At 39.9% G+C, this 20639-nt stretch overlaps 1 protein-coding gene across 2 annotated transcripts in view; it reads right to left on the bottom strand.

The window, feature by feature from the left end:
• Positions 1 to 20639, bottom strand: part of MICAL2 (microtubule associated monooxygenase, calponin and LIM domain containing 2) — a 178020-nt gene that overhangs the window by 124339 nt on the left and 33042 nt on the right. Inside the window, exon 1 of one of the 2 annotated variants that reach the window (XM_054827870.1) lies at positions 8357 to 8435. The exons of the other annotated variant lie outside the window; for it this stretch is intronic. The gene's annotated coding sequence lies outside the window, so the exon portion shown is untranslated. Of the gene's footprint in view, positions 1 to 8356; positions 8436 to 20639 lie in introns of those variants that run through there. 2 annotated transcript variants of the gene reach the window in all.

The raw sequence follows: 20639 nt of genomic DNA on the forward strand, positions 1-20639 counted from the left end.
GTATGTCACTTCAGTAGAGCAAATAAAACTGAGAAGTAGTGGTTCACAGTCTGTGCATGAGAACTATTAGAGTGAAAAACCTGTGATACATCCACATCGATATTTACTTCTAAATTAAATCTTGTATGCAAGTGCAGACCTGCTACACCATATATGCAATTCCTTTATTTATCTTAGAAATTAGTGAACTAAAAGTGACACTTAAATAATTATACAGCTATTTTCCAGAAGCCAGTGTTCGTAGTTATATAGGCTTGAGATTTCAAACGAGGCAGATGACCTTAGGAACATGTATCCTATTAAGTTCTGGGTCAGTTATGTCCTGGTGAATGTTTTACCCGTCAAAGAACCCACAAAGCTTTACCTCAAAGGGCAAGAGAATTTCATATTGACATTACTTTGTAGAACTACCTGCTTTACCTAACCATCTGAAGGATGCAAACAAATGCTCCGTTAGAAAAAGCTGAGTCAAGAAACTCTGTCAAACACAGTATTAAATCATTTGTGTGTTTTATTGAATGTCAGGTTGAACTTTGGATTTACCTTTGTAAGAGGAAAGTGTTGTAAAAAAACACAAAAATGTCTTGCCTTGCTCCGAAGTAGCCACGTAATTCCTTTTGTTCTGCACTAATGCATCATAAATATAAAATAAATGGGAAACAAACATTTTGATTCCATAACTGAGCTTGAAAATGCTTCTACACACAAGTTACTAATAATATCAATCCATTAAGTCAGATAGTAGCTAAAGAAGTAGCTACATACAGGTTTTGTGGTATATATTTAAATGCATGCATAAAGAAGGCCTTAAGATATTATCAAGCTTCTGCATTTGTCATGAAACAGCATTAGAAATATTGCTGGAGCCCTCTACATGCATGCATTCAGGAAACAATCACAAGTCCTTCCTCAGTAAAAAAGAAAACAGAGAGAAAGGAAATAACCCTGCCCTTTGCATTTTTGCATAAGGCAAGTGTAAGATAAAGACCTTGTGGATCTCCTTTCCCACAAAACTACACAGAGGAAAATCCCATTGTGGGGTTTCATTCCCAGATCAGAAGGAAACCCAGACAGAAATCTCCCTGAGCAAGGGGCCAGCATCCACCTCTGGCACACACACCCAGGCCCCTGCCACGCTCCCGGTGCCTGACACAGCTCCTCCTTCCTGTGCCAGCACCCGCTGCTTTGCATCTCCCAAAGCCATCTCCCTCGTCGGGCTGCTGTCAGCCCCAGGAGACCCTAACTCTTCGGTGAGACACAAAACGTGCTGAACTGCCTGAGGTCGGCGTCCTGCTGAGTCCACCTCCAGGGCACAAGTGGTGCTCCCGAAGGAATAAAGCCATTCCCCTCTGTATGCTATTCTATATTTATCCTGAAAATTGATATGTGAAGTATTAATTAAAATTACTCTGCAGAGGGTACTACAGGCAATTCCTTTTCCCCACAACATGCACAAAGCAGGTTGGGCTAGTGCATATTAACCTATTTTCCTGTCCGCTTATCTAAACATCAGTTACAAATAAGATGCTGACCTGTAGCACTGGTTGTGTCTTACAGTACCGTACAGAGTAGCTCTGCAGTATGTGCTGGGGAGTATTACATTACTCATCACCCCTCTGCTGCAGTTTCAGCTCAGATACCTAGTCCCAAATATATACCAGGTACCCAGGACAAGACCCTGCGCTTCATTAAATATTTGGCACATTGTCTCAAATTACCTTTGACACAGGGTTATTTATACATCATGGCACATTGCATGCCTCTGCGACAAGATAGCATCACACAATACTGTATGTCAGGAATGCAAGCAACAGATTTAAACCAATCCCTGCTTCAAGACACTTTTACTAGGAAGCAGGTCACAAACTGAGTAACATCCGTTTTATGCACTGAAAAATGTATGCTATTCATTTCCAGGAAATAAAGTCAACCACCCTAATCCTTCTTCCTTCTCACATACACCCCCCCATCAGAGCAACAGAAAGACGGTTTCTTTTGTCTTAACAGGTTCGCTGTTGAGAAGTAGTTAGTTCATTATGCCAGCCTTATTCTTCCTAACGCATTTGCTAGGACACCTAACGTTGACTTGGTGCAAGGGCAGTGTTTCAGAGAGTAATTAAAGCAAGAGGTATTTGGTTACATCCACTGACTGCAGTTTTGAATATGCACCAATAGTTCATATTTATGGAGCTCGTTTCCAAGCCTTAAGCATGTGCACATTTCTGATATTCATTCAGCCACATTAATGTTCTGAACACAAATACTGTACAGAGGGCTGTCAGCTGTTACTTTTAAAAAATCCATAGATAGAAGTGGGAGGAACCTACATACTGCGTTCATCTTATGAAGCAAAACTCTGAAATCTGAAAAAAGGCTACCGTCTTCAATATTCTTCCTGTCCCTACAGCCATGCAATTACTTAAAGAATTTTCTGAACCGATAGAAACAGTTGGTTGCACAGGTTGCAACCATAGGAATCCTTAGCACTCAGTGAAAGGGGAAAAGCAAACACTGGGCAGAAGGCTAGGAGTCTGAATCTGAAAGAGAACTCATTTGCATGAATTATCCAACCCCAAATATCAGATTTCATCAGCAGTTCCTTCAGTCCAGCTAGGATGGAAATGAGACCTGAAGAAGTTCTCTTCTCAGGATGCTCACTCCTTTACAATCTCTAAAAGGAGAAAAGCAATGGAGATTCGAGTGTACAAGTATATACTGTGCCAGATCCACAGCTGGGGTGAAATGACAATGACAATATTTAAAATAAATAAAATCAGCAGTGACTATACACTTACTACCATGAAATCAAGCCCAAGTACTTCCTGCCATACAAGCCCTGAATTTTCTTCTCATCAGTTCAGATTGCTACTTAAAATTATTCCCCAGCTCAGCACAAGGTGACACAGCATAAAGAAAATCCATAATAAACAGCCTGATAACAAGCATATACCATAGATGGTCCTGTAAGAGAAACATGAGTAAGCAGAAACCAAAACCTACTCACTATCTTGTAAAGTTCATTAACGTTTAACCAGAGGTTTTTTGCAGCTGGAAATGCTGTCAGCAAAGAACATTGCATTGCATTATGAATCTCTTCTTTGCTTTTAGCAACTGCCTTCAGAGACTGCGCTTGTTTCCCTAAATCCTTCTGTGCTGCTCCCTGCGTGCACAAGTTTAAAGACCAAGGGTATTGCACATCCCTAACACCACTAACAGATGGCACTCACCTCAGCCAATAACATAGATTATAGATATTGTGATATACTCTCATCCGATTACATGCAAAAAAGAATTCCATTATCTGCCAAACCCGTCTTCTCAAAGAGAGGGGAAAATTATCATCTGCTCCTGTTCCACTGTCTGCTTTGCTTTTTTTAAAAACTGCTAATAATTTTTTGCCGGACTCCATCAAATATGATTTGCACATGATACACTAGGAAAAAACATCTTGGAAGATGTAAAAGCCTTCGATTGTCTATTGGAGTTGCCTATTCAGGTTAGAAAATGCAAAAACATGTTATCTGAACCAAGTAGTCTTTTGATGTACTCATTTTTTCAAAAGTAACACTATATAAAAAACCCAACATAAAATATGCAGAAGAGTTAAGATAAGTGATTGAATTACCAAAGACTATTTAAAGTTTATTACAAAACATGGCCACACATCCCAACAAAAATTTCACATGGCTTTGGAAATTCTATTTTGATGCTTGGCTATGGCAGTTACACAGAAGGATAAACTGTAACACCCCCTTGGGCATTACTACAGTCTACACAGGCAATAAGCTGCAAGCTTAAAAGGTCTGAGAAGGATTTATGGTGGACTAACGGATCCAAAGAACCTGCTTTTTAAGAAGCCAAAACTGCACAACACACCCTTACAATGCCAGGCACAGTAATTTTAAAAACTGAATTGGTAATATCCACTTGGCTGAATGTAGCAAGTAGAGAAACTGCTGGCATTATTTGTCCAGAGCAATGCAGATGAGATGCCAGTGACAAGAACAAAAGTTTAAAACTAATCCATGTATTGCCATCACACAACTTAATAAATCATCTGCCTGAAGGAGTCAGGCCCCAAATAGGAAGCTTTTGAAGACCAGATAACAAAATTTAGCAGTGTCCAGAAACAGACAGGCAGGTGATCTCTGAACCCATGGGTTGTCTTCAGAATTACTCCCTCCTCACCAGGTCTTACCATCACAGCTCTAGAAGGAAAAAAGCAAGAAGAAATGAACCCAAGTTCAGGCTCTCCTCCTAGTTACACCAGTGTTACTGGGACACTGAAATAAAAATAATCAGAACATGAACTGAATATAAACTAGAGCAGTAGGGTCTATTATAATTTATGTTGTGGTAGGGTCTACCTTTCCCAACAAGGAACTGGACTTCTATTCCCCATGTAGTAGATTGCCGACAAAAATTTGGAGGGGATAATAAGACAAAAAACACAAAACCAAACTCCCTCACTGAACAACAGTCCAGAGCAGGAAAAGGGTTTGATAGCACACGCAGCTCGGATTTAAGCACAAGTCAGTTCCATGAAAGGAAAAAAATTCTAAGAGTCTAAATATGACTAAAGATCATTTTGGGGAAGTTTTTACATGCTTGTAAAATGTAACTATGCATAGATGAAAGAGTTATTCTTAGTCATCTCCTCCATGTCAAAAATAAACCCAGCAATTTCCAGAATGTGTCACAATACAATATTAACTATGTATCTGCACAGTCACTGAATCAGTGGACACCTAACAGCCTTAATTTAGAATATCTGTATTTTCTGGATATGGTCTAGTGTACCATGCTGGAATACCCCGAACTACTAATACCACTTCTGAAGGAGTCAATTTGCAGCATAAACACCTCCAAACCTGGTCCTAACGATGAGCAAAGCAAACAGCATGCCATCCCTTAGCAGCCAGGGTGCCAGACAAAGAGCAGAGGCTGCATTTTTCAAATTAATGGACTCCTCAAACAGAAAGAGCTTGAACAGAAAAGGTGCGTCAAAGAAACAATTTGCTCACATACAAAATACACACGCTAAATGTATATTATACAGGTACACATGTATTATACAGATACACACATGCCAGGATGCCTATACAGACATACAAAGCAACTCCTCAGCCTTCCTGTAGCTCGTTGGCTCCAGATAAAACATGCGAGCAAGCTGAGAAAACAGAAAAACCGTACAGGGAGGCAGACCTCAATTTTGGTCATCTGAAATTGTCTTCATTTTAAGGGAATCAAAACACACCATGCCCCTAAAAAGCAAAGCCTCTTCCACTAGAAAACAGAGATTTTCTGCTGATGCCAGGGGAATCAAACTGAGACGAAGGACTCCTGAGGAACAGATACACGTTACCAAGGACTCACAACAAATGTTAAAGCCACGTGGAAGAATCCCAATGGGAAATATATAGCATTTGAAAGTTTTCCCTTGAGTTTTCAAGATGCTAATTATAAAATACCAGAGCAGTGAGACAGCTGGAGCAGATACAAGGTACGTGCTAAAAGAGGTGAAAGACTTAAAGCATACGCATGGAGAAATCGGATAGCAATCACCTCTCGTTTTATGGTTTCTTACACTTAAAGAACATCTCCAGCCAAAAAACAGGCTCTCGCATCTCCACAAGGAATGGGACAGGGACACCAGACAAGAAAACTCTGCTTCAGAATATCTTTGAAAAAACAAAATCTTTTCAGATCATACTTACTTCTAAATTCTAGACAAAACTGAAGAAAACCTGAACTCATCACAAACAGCAGTGCAACCACCACCCTCGTATCAGGGATATTTTACTGCTGTGCATCTTTAGGGCAGCCTTAAGGCAACTAAGAACACCACACCAAAAAAAAAAAAAAAAAGAAGAAAACAAAAGAAATTCAGTTTCAGAGATGACTTCTCGTTTCTGTATACTTAACTGGTTTGCTAAGAATTCACCTAGTTTTAGAGATAGGGCAGGAAAAGTCACGTCCCTTGCTGCAGGCCACATGACGAGGAATTTGGATGCAACATCCTTCAGTTTCCTATCAGAACTTCATTTCTCCACCACACAGTATATGCTGCATCTCCAGTATCTTTTTCTAGTAGTGTGAAGAGAACAGCACTAACCGATGTCAAGCAGCGTTTTAAAACCTTTATTTGACAGGTCTATTTAACGCAGGGGATAATATACATTTTGCAGCAACAATCTTGAAAAAAAGAGAACTGAATCAAATGCGTGGGACAAACGCGCCTGGTACCTGGCTAGCCAGCCTCGTATTAAAGCAGCCTCCCAGCACACAACCTTGCGGCATGGAAAACCCAAAACATAGGAAAAGGACTGAGAATTTCTCAACCCAAGGCTTTAGCTGAAAAAGATCATTATGCCTGTGCTGTGAGTAGGTGTGTCCACTCACACCAGCTGATTTATGGAATACTGATGTCTTCTGGACAGTGACCCCATCGCACCAGCCCTGCGCTATTGCCACTGCGAGCTCTGCTATCTGCCTGAGGGAGAGGCAGCAGTGATAAGGAGGAGGTGGGGCGAGGTTCAAGTCAGGGGACTGAAGTGGCTAATTACCACTTTGGACAGCAAGTAAAATGGTTACACTGATAAATGCACTACTTGTATTTTGAAGACAGCTTGTATTTTCAAGCAGAGAATTGTAAAATTGCTGTACATTTTTTCAAGTTTCTAAAGAAGACAGACATGAGAAAACTTGAGACTGAACATAAGATTCAGTCTGAGTAAGACTACGACCAAGGATGTGTTGAGTGTTAAATGAGTCAACATAGTTTTAAGAATTAAAACGTTTACTGACCTCATAATACACACATAAAAACTGTAAAATATCTCTAGAGTTAGGAGCATAAGTTTGCTGATGCTTCAGTACAGTATTTTAGAAGTACCTTTTTCAGATGCATCTTCCAGAAAGGATAAACCCCACTGTATTTAGAGAAATACCCAGATAACTTCAAACTAAGCATACATGGACATACACTTACTTAGAGTGCTTGTGTAGACGATAATAGACATGAATCCCAGTTTGGTTTTTGGATAATCTGTTTTCCACCCATGTAACACAATTAACAACCAATATGGAATGGTGAAATGAGGGAGGGAAGATGCCCTCTTTTCTCCCAGATCAAGGCACTTCATGAATATCAAATAGATGTTAATATCCCTAGGAGACAAGCGTGACAAGACTTATTAAGTCACTTTAAAGATTAGGACACTGAGTCACAGAGAGATTAAGAACTTCCTCAAAACCAACAGCAGAATCAGAGAAGGGGCAACCTGCACCCCAGCCGGGCCTGGCAGCACGAGAATGCACTGCTCCACCTTATTCCAAGATTTAGAGTCTCTAAGGAAAAATAAAATAAAATTTTAAAGAAATCCACACTTGTATGAAGTTTCCTGCCCATGCCAACGCGCCTCAGTTTTGACCTGCAGGGACCATCTTTAGATACAAGAATGCAGTTTGGTTTCCATGCTCAGATCGCATTTTGGCTGAAAGTACCAGCACGGTTGCCAATTGTAAACGGTTTTTAAAGTCGACAGAAACCTCCAGATCTTTTCTGATAAGCTTGAGAGAGAACTTAAAACTTTTTGATACTGGTTCAACCCTATAAGCCTAGGGGCAAATAAATCTACAATCATCAGTCTTCAAGCCAACCCACGGCCAACTATCTGAATTCAAGTCACATGCTGAATTTACACATTAAAAACGTAGTGAACATGACAAGACAATTACTATCGCAGGTTAACACATACTTCAAAGCACAAAGGAAAACCCAACAGATGCCACATTCAATTAGCCCGAAAAGGTGAGCAGAGAAGGATGTTACGCTGATTAACACACTCATTAAGACGCGTCCAAACTAATAGCCCACTTCAGTGTTGAAACACATTCGGAAAGCATTTTGCCGTCTTAATCGTCGGGTACTTACGAAACTAAAGACTATTTTTACTTTTCCAGCGTCGCCCTCCGCCACAGCACGAGAGCGAGCCCACGGAGCACCCTTCGCTCCCACAAACGCGCAGGGGCAGGTACAGCCCTCAGCTCTGAAAGCGCCACGGCCGGCAAAACCCCAAACCCGCCGAGTAAAGCCCAGCCCGTCGGGCGCAGCAAGCTGCCGCATGCCCCGCCGGCACCAGCCGCGCAGCCCTCCGCGCTCAGCCGGGTACCAGCCGCCCGCCGCCTGCCAAGGGACGGCGCGGCCCCGAGCGCCGCCACCCGCGGAGGGAGAGCCCGGCTCCGGGTGCCCTCGCCCGCGGAGGGACCTTCCGGCCCCGGCCGGCGCCACCCACGGGGAGTCCCGCTCCCACCGCACCTGCTCCGCCCGCAGCAGCGCACCCCGCGGACCTACCGGTGGCGGCGGCGCCGCTCCACATGCTGCCCGCCGCTCGGCACGGCGCGGCGCGGTTCCGGGCGGCTCGGGGCGGGGCCGGCGGACCGGGGCGGGCCAAGGCGGGCTGGCCGCCCCAGCCCCGTGCGAGCCGCCGCCGGGCGCCCTTGTGCTTCGAGCAAGGTGCGCTTCCCCCCCCGCCCCCTCGTGGCTTTTCGGAACCGGCCGTGGAGCTCACCTGCCGGCGCGGGTCCGGGCCTCAGCGGTGTCCCCCGCTGCTGCTCCCCACGGAGATACCGACGGGGCGGTGGAGAAGATGCCCCCTGTAAATTGGGGAAGTGTGTGTGTTTCAGCACATCCGGCAGAGCGTGAAATAGGGAACTCGAACGATTTCTTTTGTCTGTTTAGGTTCTATATTTGAGGAAGCGTAAAGGTTGTCATATATTCAGGAGATAGAAGAAGCTGTAAGTCAGCAAGCAAATGGAAAACTACTGGAAAGAAAGTTCAAGGTTGATAGGTAATGTAAATAACAGCACTTACACTACAACTCCTTGACTTTTATCAACAGTAACAACATCTTGCTAACGGTAGAAGTAAAGTTTTATGAAAAAAGAAAGAACAAAGAAAACCAGTTAGGATTCACTTAACTGCTGCAACAGGGAAGGTAAAATGTTCTGCAGCTAAAGCTCATATCTGCTAACCAAAAGGTTTGATAAAACCCTCAGCAGGCCTACTTTTAGGTAACTTAAAACATTCATAAATATTTTGACATGTGCCACACAGACACTATACCTTAAGTGACCTTGAAGAAGGCTGAGCAGGACCCCAGCCTGCCATGACATGAGCTACCTGACCTTTTTCACACTTGCCTGCTCTGAGCCGAATTTAAAGCTGCTTTGGATAACGTGGAGAGAAAACAAGTGTGAATGTGGCCCTATTTATCCATGCACAGCTGAATGTAATACAATCTCTAATAAGCCAAGCATTTAACCAACTCTCTAAAATAATTTGTTGACCTCAAGGCAAGCATTTTGTTGTGGAAAATACCCCTCATTTGGGTTGAAACGTGTCTTCTAGCTTCTTGCATTGTACTTGGCCAAACGCAAGTTTTACGCAATTATTAACTTTTGAATTGCAGTATGTTTATCTGCTTATTTAACTTTGGGAGATTAAATGTACATTTTCCTCAAAGTGATAAAAGCTAGAATATAGAAATAATGGTGCATACTGTTTTCGTTATCTAAAACGCTACCTTCTTTAGCAGCCTTGAGGAAGGCAAGAGCAAGGAATGAGAAAATGCTCTTGGCAAACTTCCAGCAAAAATGATATGTAGTTAGCAAAGGGGGATGTATGTATGAAAGAAGTAATATCTGTATGATTTGTACAAAGTCTTCCTAGTTTCAGTCCAACATTGAGAGCCACATGAAAGCAAGATTCCTCCACAGAGAACCCAGAAAATACAGAAGAATTTATCCCCTCCTGGGAAATATTTCAAAACTTCCTTCTTTAGCAAAGATGTTCCTTCTTGGTTAGGAAAAATGCTTATAGTACAGGCCTCCCATATGTCTCTTCACCTTTAGCAGCTGTCCTCTTCCCTCCACTCCTCTCAGAAAAAGTTAATAAGTCCATAAAAAGATAACCTCCTGCCAAGTCCTTCTAAAAATTTTATGCACTCCCTGTAAAAGGAAGAGATGTTGGGGGCTGCGTGAAGACCACCAGGGACCTTGCTATTCTAATAACTATCATTAGTATATTTACTGATTGCCCTTAAATATTTGAGCTTTGAAAATGGCCAGAAGATGAATGTATCGTTCACATTCGCTAATCTTAACTGTTATCATAACCATCTTTAAAAATTATGTTTCATTAGATGTTACTTAACCAGAATTAAGAAATTCTTTATTCACAGTCACACCTACCTCTCTCCAAAGGCAAACATAACTAAGATACAGTCTAATCACTCTGGGCTAAGATGAACAGACTTCAGTAAAAATTAGATTAATAAACCCTAATCCAGAACCACAAATTTGGCATTACATGTAGCTCTGTTGGCTCCCCTAGCCCACCCTCCCTTACGTGAAGCATGGGGGGGACAGCCACAAAAGGAAAGAGCAACTTCCCTGGGTGCTGCGCAGCCTCCCCTTCCAGTGAGACCAAGTTCCTAACCCATTATTTTTAACAGTGCAGCTGCTTTGTAAATTTTTTTTTGTTCAGCCCTAGCCTGTTCTCCCCCGTCGAAAGGACAGGAAAAAGGAATAAGAATAGCCCTTATGAAAACCAATCCAGCCTTATCAACTAGTATAAAGCCATGCCTGCTAACTCCACTGGAGGATGTTCATCCCCTCACTGTGGCTGATTATGTAAAGCACTCCCTTCCCTGACATGTGCAAGCCTATCTATTCAAATTCTTGTAAATGTAATACTATCTACGTATCCAACACAATAAAAGCTCTTCTTGTGGTATTTAAACAACCTGTCTGATCTTTTCTGATTAATTGTGAATTTCTTCAAAGTTAACTGAACTTTTTTATACAAAAGAGACAGTCTGGTGGTTATGTCGCAGCCTGGGTCTCAGGAGACCACGCTGAACTCCCTCCTCCACCACTCATCTCCTCTATGAGTTTGAGAAGTCACGCATACATGGTGTGCTGTCAGTTCATGATCTATAGGGTTACGGTAAGAAGACTTCCTTACCTCATGGGGGCTTATGACGGTGAAGCCCTCATATGAGGGTAAAACCTTGACATTCTACTACATCGCATGAAAGGCCATTATGGGTAGCATGGCTATTTTCCAGCTCTTGGTTGAAGGTTGTCATCATATTAATCTCTGGTGAGAATTAGTAGTAAAATACAAATTTTCATATTCTCTTCCTTCAGTAATGCTTTTTTGGTTTAAATAAACATATAAAGCCATTAGAGTGGTTCTTTTAAAGGAATTTTGCTTTATAGATTGAGGAAGAGAAAATAGATCTAAGGAAAGGAAGCTGAATTCTTTATGTGGGAGCATATAATTTTCCTGAAGCCTGGAATAGCTGGATTTTCTTACCACATGTGCAGGAAATAGCCCTTCCTACCCAATCCTGGATGTATCACATAATACCCTTAGCATATAATGGAACTATTCTAGTGTGAGACACCTTCTGAGCAACATTCCTGATCAAGTTTCTAAACACATTAACAGATTTATACATGTCTATTGAGGAACAGTTCAAAACACTTTGGTTCATTGGTAAATAATGAATATTTAAACTATTCCACAGGATCCTTGTTTCTTAATTTAAAAAAACAACAAAAAAACCCCAAACAAACAAACAAACCCCAGACTGAAGTACCACCAAAACACACCAAGCTAATTTTCTAGCCTTCTCCCTACAGATGACTACAAGTTCATTTGTTAGGGAAGTTTGGGGACGGGTCCTTCATTGCCCTACCTTCCTCATATTAGCAATTTCTCATGCACTCACTGCTTCTGCTGCAGTAACAGTAGTAGAGCTCCCCCACATCAGCACAGAACTGCCAGGATTCATATTTGCCCTGTGTTGCCTCTGTCCTTTAAGAGGGCAAACTCTAACAACCAATCTCGCAGCACACCTGGCCAGTAACATATCCCCAGGTGAGTAATACTAGTCCTTCTTTCTTCAACACAAATATTCTGGTGTTTGGGTTTTGGGTGGGTGTGGGGTTTGTTTGGTTTTTTGTGTTTGTTTCTCCCACTATATGTGAATATTTTCTCTGATATTTTTTGACAAAAAGGAGATAGAGCTTGGCTGATGTGGTTTACTGACCCAAATCTAGGAAATTTCACTCTTTGGATCACATGTCTTTGCTGGTTAAATCTCCCTGAAGCTAAAAAAGATTTTCCTGATGTGAAATTTCTAATAATACACCAAATCCAAGCACAGGTAGATGTCTTGCTCCCAGTATCATTCAATATTAAGTGATTCAGTTCCTAAGACACTTTGATAACTGCAATCTCATACAGAGAGTACCCAGCTAGCCAGCACCAGCCTCTTCACAATCTTCACTTCATTAATCCAAAATTTCCTTCTTTGAAGGCAGATGAGCCTCACACTCTCTAGGATAACTCTCATTTTAGCAAGGCATAAAATTATAATCCCATATTTATTCCTACAACTGAGTCACATCTCAGTGTCATTTCACTTCATGTAAGGGATAATGTCAGATTTGGTGATGTAATTGTAAATCATGGAAACATTTTTTTGAGTTCTGAAAAGCAACAACCAGAACCTTAAAAAGTTTGAAACTTCTCTCAGGGCACATATAATTTTGCAAGGTGTATTTGAAACTTGAGAAGACTTGACAGATAATGAAATAAGATGGATATTATGAAAGGTAGAATAAATCATTATTATAAAGAGTTGGATTTTCTTTTTTTTTTCCTGTCCTTCTTGTAGCCAGTATTTTAGTCAGCTGTTAAAAGATTTAGTCTTCCACAGGGACATATTTGGATATTTTCCCTAAGGAATATCATAATAATTGCACTAAAAGTCTTCATTTTATTAATTCTGAGTCCTCAGTGCCCTAAGGGCTTTATTCCATAGATATATTTTCATTTCTGACAGTGGGGTTTGTGTGCTCAGATACAGTTTTGGTTCTGCTTTGATTTGCAGGAGTCACTACCCTGAGAAATACATATGAGAGAATATCAAAGGCATAGAGCTACTTCTCCTGTTGAAATAAATGTCAACATCTCACTGACTTCAGAGAGAAAAGGATCAAGTAATTAAACATTGTTTTGCATGGATTCCAATAGGCTTTGGATCAGACCTCATTTTCCTAGCTAGTACTTGCAGCTTTGCTGCTTTGGATTCTGCTGACAAATGACTCTGTAAAACTAACCAACCAAGCTCAGCAAAGCTGATAAGATTTCCTTCCTGCACTGCTGTGCTAACACCTTCCCTGAAAATGTACTCTGAATTTGGTCATACTTGATTTCAGATTAAGACTTTGCAGAGCACAGTGAAAATTAAATGTCAGCTAGAGTGATAAAGAAATTTAAGTTAACGCACAGTCTTTCAAGCCAAATGATCCCAGGCTGCATACAGCTGGTAAATAGATTCTGCTTTGTTAGGGTACTAAAACAACTGCATGAGGCGGTAACTGTCAGCTGCTTAAAGGATGTCACATTGCAAAACAGCCGGCTAGATTGCTTCAGATTATATCAGAAGAAAAATATAGTGATCTGTGATTGAGATGTTGAGGAAATTTTGTGGAAAAAAAAAACAAACAAAAAAACCAAACACAACAAAACCAACACAAAATACTTGTGTATTTAGCACACACTTAAAAAGAGTTAAGAATTCCTAGAATATGACTGTCAGTGAATAAAGGGAATCTTCTGTAAATACAGAAGCTTAATACAAATCAACCATTCTGTATGTGTTGTCAGCAAGAACCCGAGATTATTTCCCGTCTGTGGGAAACCTGCTGTCAGAGACAAAGATCACTTTCCAGATGCTTTGATGTTAGCATATTACATCTTAGCAGAGACTTTATTTAATTAAATGTTATTTATGTTTTGTGGGTGTTACTGAACAAAGTCTTCCCTGAGTGTTATTAATGGAAGAATGACAGACAGTTCGAACCAGTGAGGACCATCATGATAAGTCCGAGTGCAGAGCTAGTCTCTGGTGATATTTTAGGGAAATTACTGTTTCTCAGACAGCTGAACACTCAGACATACTTGCCTAGCTCAAGGATGAAACCACAACACTTCTAATTGCCATGCTTCCAGTTTCACAGATTCTTATTCTTCATTTTTAAGTTAAACACTTCTAGTTAGTCTGTACTATTGTAATAGTTTCTTTAATGAATGTGACTCCATATGCATGAGCAAACCCATGTTAGAAGTTTAATGTCAAACCTCTTTTTGCTCATTTTCAGGGAAGGGAGTACTTTCTTTGGCAATTCCAGAGTTTACTTTGGGAGATTCTAATGACTGATCGTTTACTGTGCTGCATTATGCTGTATTAGAGAAGAGATGACCTCGCTTCCCATAGTTAGCCAGGAAGGAATGGCTAGGAAGATGCAGTCTTTTTTTAAAAATTATCTAACACAAATATTTCTAGCTTGCTCTATGGAGATAGTAGAAAACAATCAGCAACCGCTGGGTATCAGTTTTGTCTGTTATACATTATTGTCTGTCTTGACAGCATAAAATAAATAAATTATATGTATTCAACCCCCCTTTGTTTAAAAAATAAGGTTGCTAAGAAACAAGAGTTAGGCATGTTTAATGCCATTTACAATCAGCATTTATATAAAAACATGAAATGTAGCCATGATGCACTTGGAGACTATTACAGTGCAACTAAAATGCAAACTTGTGGTCTGGGCAAAGAAGAAAAAGAAATGTGAATTTTACTGTCACATCATAATTAGGACTCTGACCAATGTATAATTACAACTTTTAAAGTTCCTTTCCATGTTCTGGATTCTGTAGGAAATGTCAATTAATGTCACTGACATTTTTACTCTCGTATTTACTCTTTCTTTAAGATAATGTTGATATGGATTTCCAAAGGATACTCTCAATAAGACTGGAATAACTAAGGACGTATAGGTTCTACAGAAATTGTGTATATGATGGTTATATATAGTTCAGCAAGAAAAGTGTTGATGCATATAAAATTTGGTTGATCTGTAGGTTTGCATTTCAGTCTGATTCGTGTGTCTTACAAATATTTGCATATGTAAAACTTGTTTAAAAATACTCAGTTGTTGCCATGGTTCATGATGTAAGTGGTTATGCTCAATGAAATATGCATATTGACATTTTTCACTACTATGCTTATTGGTAAGAAAGAAAATTTCATCCAGCCTCCTACCTTTCAGTGGAGTCAATCCTATGCTCATTTAAACCAATAACCTACTTTTCTTCTGACCTCACTCAACTGCAAAAAACAAACAAACAAACAAAACCAGAGACATCTGTTAAAAGCAAGGATTCTGCAGTCCTCACCAGAGGCCAAATAGCAGCACAGCAACACAACTGCTAAAGCTAAAGATATTCATGGCATTGATAGCCTACCCACAGTACAGACAGAAAAGACACTTTTTTCTAAACCTGGTGCTATAAAGTTGAGTTATAGGTCTCTAATCACTACCTTAACCTTAGGAAAATTATCCTCAAAAGTTTCGACTTCTTTCTGGGTAAAAATTACATCAGTGTTCTCAAACTGCTACTCAGAATATGTTCTTGAAAGTTTAATTGCTTTATAACTACCCACTGCAACTTCAGGTTTTTTATTTTATATCCAGCTACAGCAGCACTGAAGATTTCTCTTTCTTATCTGATCACATTAAAAAAAGCAGCTTATTCCTGTTTCCATTCTTTCATCCCTGGCTTCTTAAATGGGGCCTAAAGCCATTTACCTCTTTAACCTTATGTGATAATTACATTGTTTAAGCTTAGTCAACTTCAGTTTTCCCAGTTAAACTGGCCCCCTTCCAGCATTGTCAGTTTTCCATAAACCTATAGGGAAGAGCTTAGCCTTACATAATGCCTCCACTCCCAGAGGAACTCAACATTGCTGTACGGACACAGGCCACACACAGACATCAGTGCCACCGAAACCCATCTGCCAGATTCAAAGTGGCTCAGGAGGACACAGCCCTCTTCAACACTGCTTATGAGAGGGAAGACAAGTTCTATAGCCCACCCGGCAGAGCAAAAGAAGTTTTACAGCAAGCATTTGACATGCTGAGACCAGATGTGGAATAAGGCCATGGTCATTCTCCTCCCTGCCATAAGCTCTGGAGATTTCAAAGATGTTGCACGTAATTCAGTCACCAGTGCTGCCTCCCCATGAGATGGCAGGCTCTGCAGCGCCACATTTCCTACCACCACTTGGCTATTGCCTTAGCTCTGGACAGAGAGCCGCCACCTCACAAAATGCCACCAGCTCCCAGGGTATCACTAAGGCTTGTCAGATAGCCTCATTTCTTTTGCTTGCATTTTCTTACTTCATGTGATCTCACCGATCACAGCACAAGCAATATTGCCCTTGACAACCTGTAAAATATTTTTATGAACTCTCTGATTTTGTATTTAAACATGTCATGTTAGCAACTTTAAACGAACAAGAGTAGCCTAAAGAGAGACCTTTTCAGTGTTGCACCACCTGCCAATAGCTTTCCAGTCTCACTGCCAGCATAAAAAAGAAGGTATTCTTTAATTAAAAAAAAAAAAGGGTCCTGTGCATCTGCAAATTTGTCAACAGGGCAGTTGGCATCCTTCCACCTCTCCTGCTCGTTCATACCCAGAGTTTGAAATACCAGATTTCAGCTGGTGAAGGAGGAGCCTGAACACACAGAGCAAAACCACTTTGAACTCTCTGTAATAGTAACAGCAGCACTTGGGGAGAAAACAAAGCCTGGGCACAAGTGCGTTTTCACAACAGCTGAAATAAAGACATCTAACAACTGCCACATTCCCAGAGGAAATCCTGTTGAGCAGAAACTTAGTCCATCAGCTTCTTGTATGATTGCTCCATGTTGTTCACGGAACTTAGATTTCAAGTGCCCTTCATAGGTTATTTAAAATTCATACATGAGGTTGACCTGTGAACCTCAGCACAAGTGAAAACTCTTCTTTTGCCATTCAACCCTCCTGAGTTGAAAGCACTTCTTTCTGCATGTGAAGTGCTTGTTTTAGCTATATTGCATCTTTGCAATTTATTAATGAGCTCTTTTATGGTGCTCTTTCAAGATATGCATCACTCATTCACCAACATACTATTTAACAATGTATAAGCTAAAGACTAAAAGGTATTTTCAGTATTAAAAAAAGTAAATTTGAAATAACTTCACAGGATTCAAATGTTTTCTCTATTTACAATAGTGCAATACTTCCTGGTGATCTAGACATCACTGTCTTTCACTGTTATCCAAACAGCCAAATATTTGTTGTCAGACAGTAAACAGAAGTTTAGATATACATGTATAACTTATTAAATTTCAATAAAATACACTCACTATCTAACAGACTGGTTTGGAGAATGGTTTACTGTCAAACTTTACAGATTAAACTTCCTTAATTAAAAAAAAAAAAAGTTCTACATTTCAAGCAGATGTCCATCTTTAACTAATTGAATTAAATGGCTGGTTTCCTTCATGAGCCCAGCCACTTCTCTTTATCATTTACTCCAGGCAGTGACAGAGTAGAATTTTTTTTTTTTTTTAGTGTACAGTAGTAGGATTTTTAGCCAACACGTACATTTCACTGTGCACTCATAGAGACAAAGCTTATATGTACTTTTTTATTTCACAATATACCCAGACGTTGGAAACTTGCCCACTCTTGCCTTCTGTTTTGGCTAAAACATTAGACTACAAAGCATCAATAAGCATCTTAAACTAAACTAATGTCTGCATGTCATTATTTATAAGTGTGTAGGCACTTGCCTGCAGGCAAAAGAACCCATAACACTGCTACCCTTTACTGTTATTTATATTTAACTTTTTCTTTTATAGTGCGAGTTTTCCTGCAGCATTTTTTTGTTTCAGGTTTTAGTTCGGCCTGCCCTCAGCACCGTACATAGTACCATTTTCACCCTAGCAGCTCTCTACGCCGGCCAGAGAAGGTCAGCTGAGAACAAGGGGTTGGAGCTTCTCCCAGGGCCTGGCTGGACTGTATTACTAGCACTTCTGTGGACAAATATGCAAAGTTTAATGAAGTCAGTGGAAAGACTCCCACTGGCTTTGGTTAGCTTTGGATCCAGCTATAAATTAGGAAAGTTTGATTTTAGTTCCGTTACTTGTCCACAATATTTTTCTTTTCCTGTGTTAACAACATAGCTCCTCTTTAAACAATGACAGAACTGCTCTTTTCAGTCAGATGGTCAGTTTGTCAGTGAGTTACACTGTAATATGACCGGATAGGGATCTTAAGATTGCTGCTAACTGGAGAGGGGTAAAAAGATGCCCTTCCTGGTTTTGTGGACAAAGTCATTGACTTCAAGGGAATCGTACAGTATCCTATTATGCTTTGTATTCAGCATGTAGTAAAATACCGTTCTGAAATGTTGGAGTAGCTGTTATCCTACCTTTCCAGAAGAACAAAGTAAAGAAAAATCACAGTCCTAGGAAAAACTAGGGAAATAATAGGAAAACTCATCAAGGGTGACTCACTAATTTAACAATGGCAGAAGCAGTATTCCTAGCTTCTGTGTCCCATTCCTTGCTCCCTCCGTATGTATGACTTATGACATATACATGCTGTATCACAGAAGAAAACACATAGGAAGTGCACAGTAAATCACGATTTTGTCAGTTTAACAAGGGTAAATTTAAAGATATATATATTCTTGGAATCAAAAGCATAGGCCCTGAAAACAAGAGGGCAGCTATCAAGGCAGTTAATTTTGAAGTTTAAAAGTGAGTACTGCCCCTATACATTCATGTGAGTAAGATAAAGATGTAAAGAAAGAATATTAAGTAATTAAAGTATTTAAAAAAAAATTCCATTAAAAAATACTGGTCTTATACAACAGACAATATCTATGCAGTCATGTATCAATAGAATCTGCTTTCTGGGTAACGATTTTCCCTCAGAACATTTTCTATTTATAAACCCCCTTAAGCCTTTTGCAGTATGTTTCCTGTTCAGACATACCACTTAATCACCAGAAAATGACTCAGCCAATCAGTCCAGGCCCTTCCCAAACACAAGGTTCAAAACTAGTGAGAAAATTATGAACATGCTCAAAACCCAACTGATGAGTCAAAATACTGTTTAAACTGATTCTTTTTTTCTAGATAAGGAATATGTTAGAAATTGTTTACCTTGTCACTGGAAGCACTTAGGCACTTGTTCAGCTAGAATAAGAATATTTTGCTCATTCATTCACTCTGAAATGCTTTCTATTTCTGTGATTACTCTACCACAGTATTATATTTCAAAAGCAAACAAACAGGCTTATGACTGAGATTTGAAACATAGATAATTCTCCTGCTGCTCTTCTTTGGTCTGGGGTGGGCATTGTTATGAAGAACTTTAGCTTACATAAGAAACCAGCTTAGAAATACAAAGACATAACGGGATAAAATTGTCATTTTCAACTAATTTACTAACTCGCTGCTAATTTTTCAGCTCTAGAATATCAGAGAGCTTGTTACATTTTCTATGCACAAAAATTAATGCTGTTTAAATATTCATCCATAAACATCATTCAGTATATTCATCTGCAAAAAAAAAAAAAATCAGAGATGGAACTGGAATACAGAGCACAAGCAATCTCAATTGTCCTTTCAAGAGCAGAAGCATTACCAAAAACTAAGAATGGAGTTTCATCCTAAAACATTAACTACTGCATAACTACTATCTGCATGATTCATCATGGAAACAACCACAGAAATTCTTCCAGAGTCCACAGTAAAAGAAGAGCAGTAGAAGTATTTCCTTTTGTCCAGATGTAAAAGCACCAAATTTCTGGCGTTTCAACCATTTAGCTTAAAGACACCTGCATATGTTGTCCCAATCTGTATGTACCAACAAAACCCCCAAATATTCCTGACCCTTTGAAATATCCAGAGGGACACAATCTGCAAATAAATCTCAAATCTGTAACATCTTAGAAATAGTACCATAGAAATAATAGTATTTTGCATTACAAAGGACAGGTTTTTATTTTGAGGACTCTTGAGTCTTACCCTGTTTTGTAGCTGTAGATGTTGTGGCTTAAGGAAATAAATGCTCACAGCGCAAGCCAATGGCCAGGCTGAGAATGGAATTGATGTATTTTTACGCCTAGTCGCAGCTTTCACCCTCATAGTCTATCCACTAAACACTTGCCACCATTATCTTCAACTGCAGATAGGGAGAAGGAAGCTATGAAGATCACACCCAAGTAACGTCATTGATTCAAAATCTATCTTTTACGTAACAGCTTCTGTTCTGTTGTTTCAGGTACTTCCCACATCTGAGCCAGGAAGGAATAATCAGTTTATGAGACCTTGGTCTATTAAGCAGAAAAATACCCATGAACTACAGCAAGAAAATTAGCTTCATTTGATATTTATTTTAATTCTTTTTCAGAGAGAATAACCAGTCTTTCTCTAATCCCAGTGGTTTCTTTCAAGCAGACTTTTAAAACAGGTTGGAAGTGACAGAGGAACACGTTAAACATCTACACACAAGAGAGGGCTTTTGAAATAAAACCTATTTCATATTAACTAAGCTAACTCCATACTAAGAGTCTTAATACGCCATTTATGGGTATATGCATGGCATGGCAATATATGCCCCCATCCTGAACTGACCTGATTCCATGCCAAAAGTG

The sequence above is a fragment of the Grus americana genome, chromosome 5 (assembly GCF_028858705.1).
Source record: "Grus americana isolate bGruAme1 chromosome 5, bGruAme1.mat, whole genome shotgun sequence".
Classification (NCBI taxonomy): Eukaryota; Metazoa; Chordata; class Aves; order Gruiformes; family Gruidae; genus Grus; species Grus americana.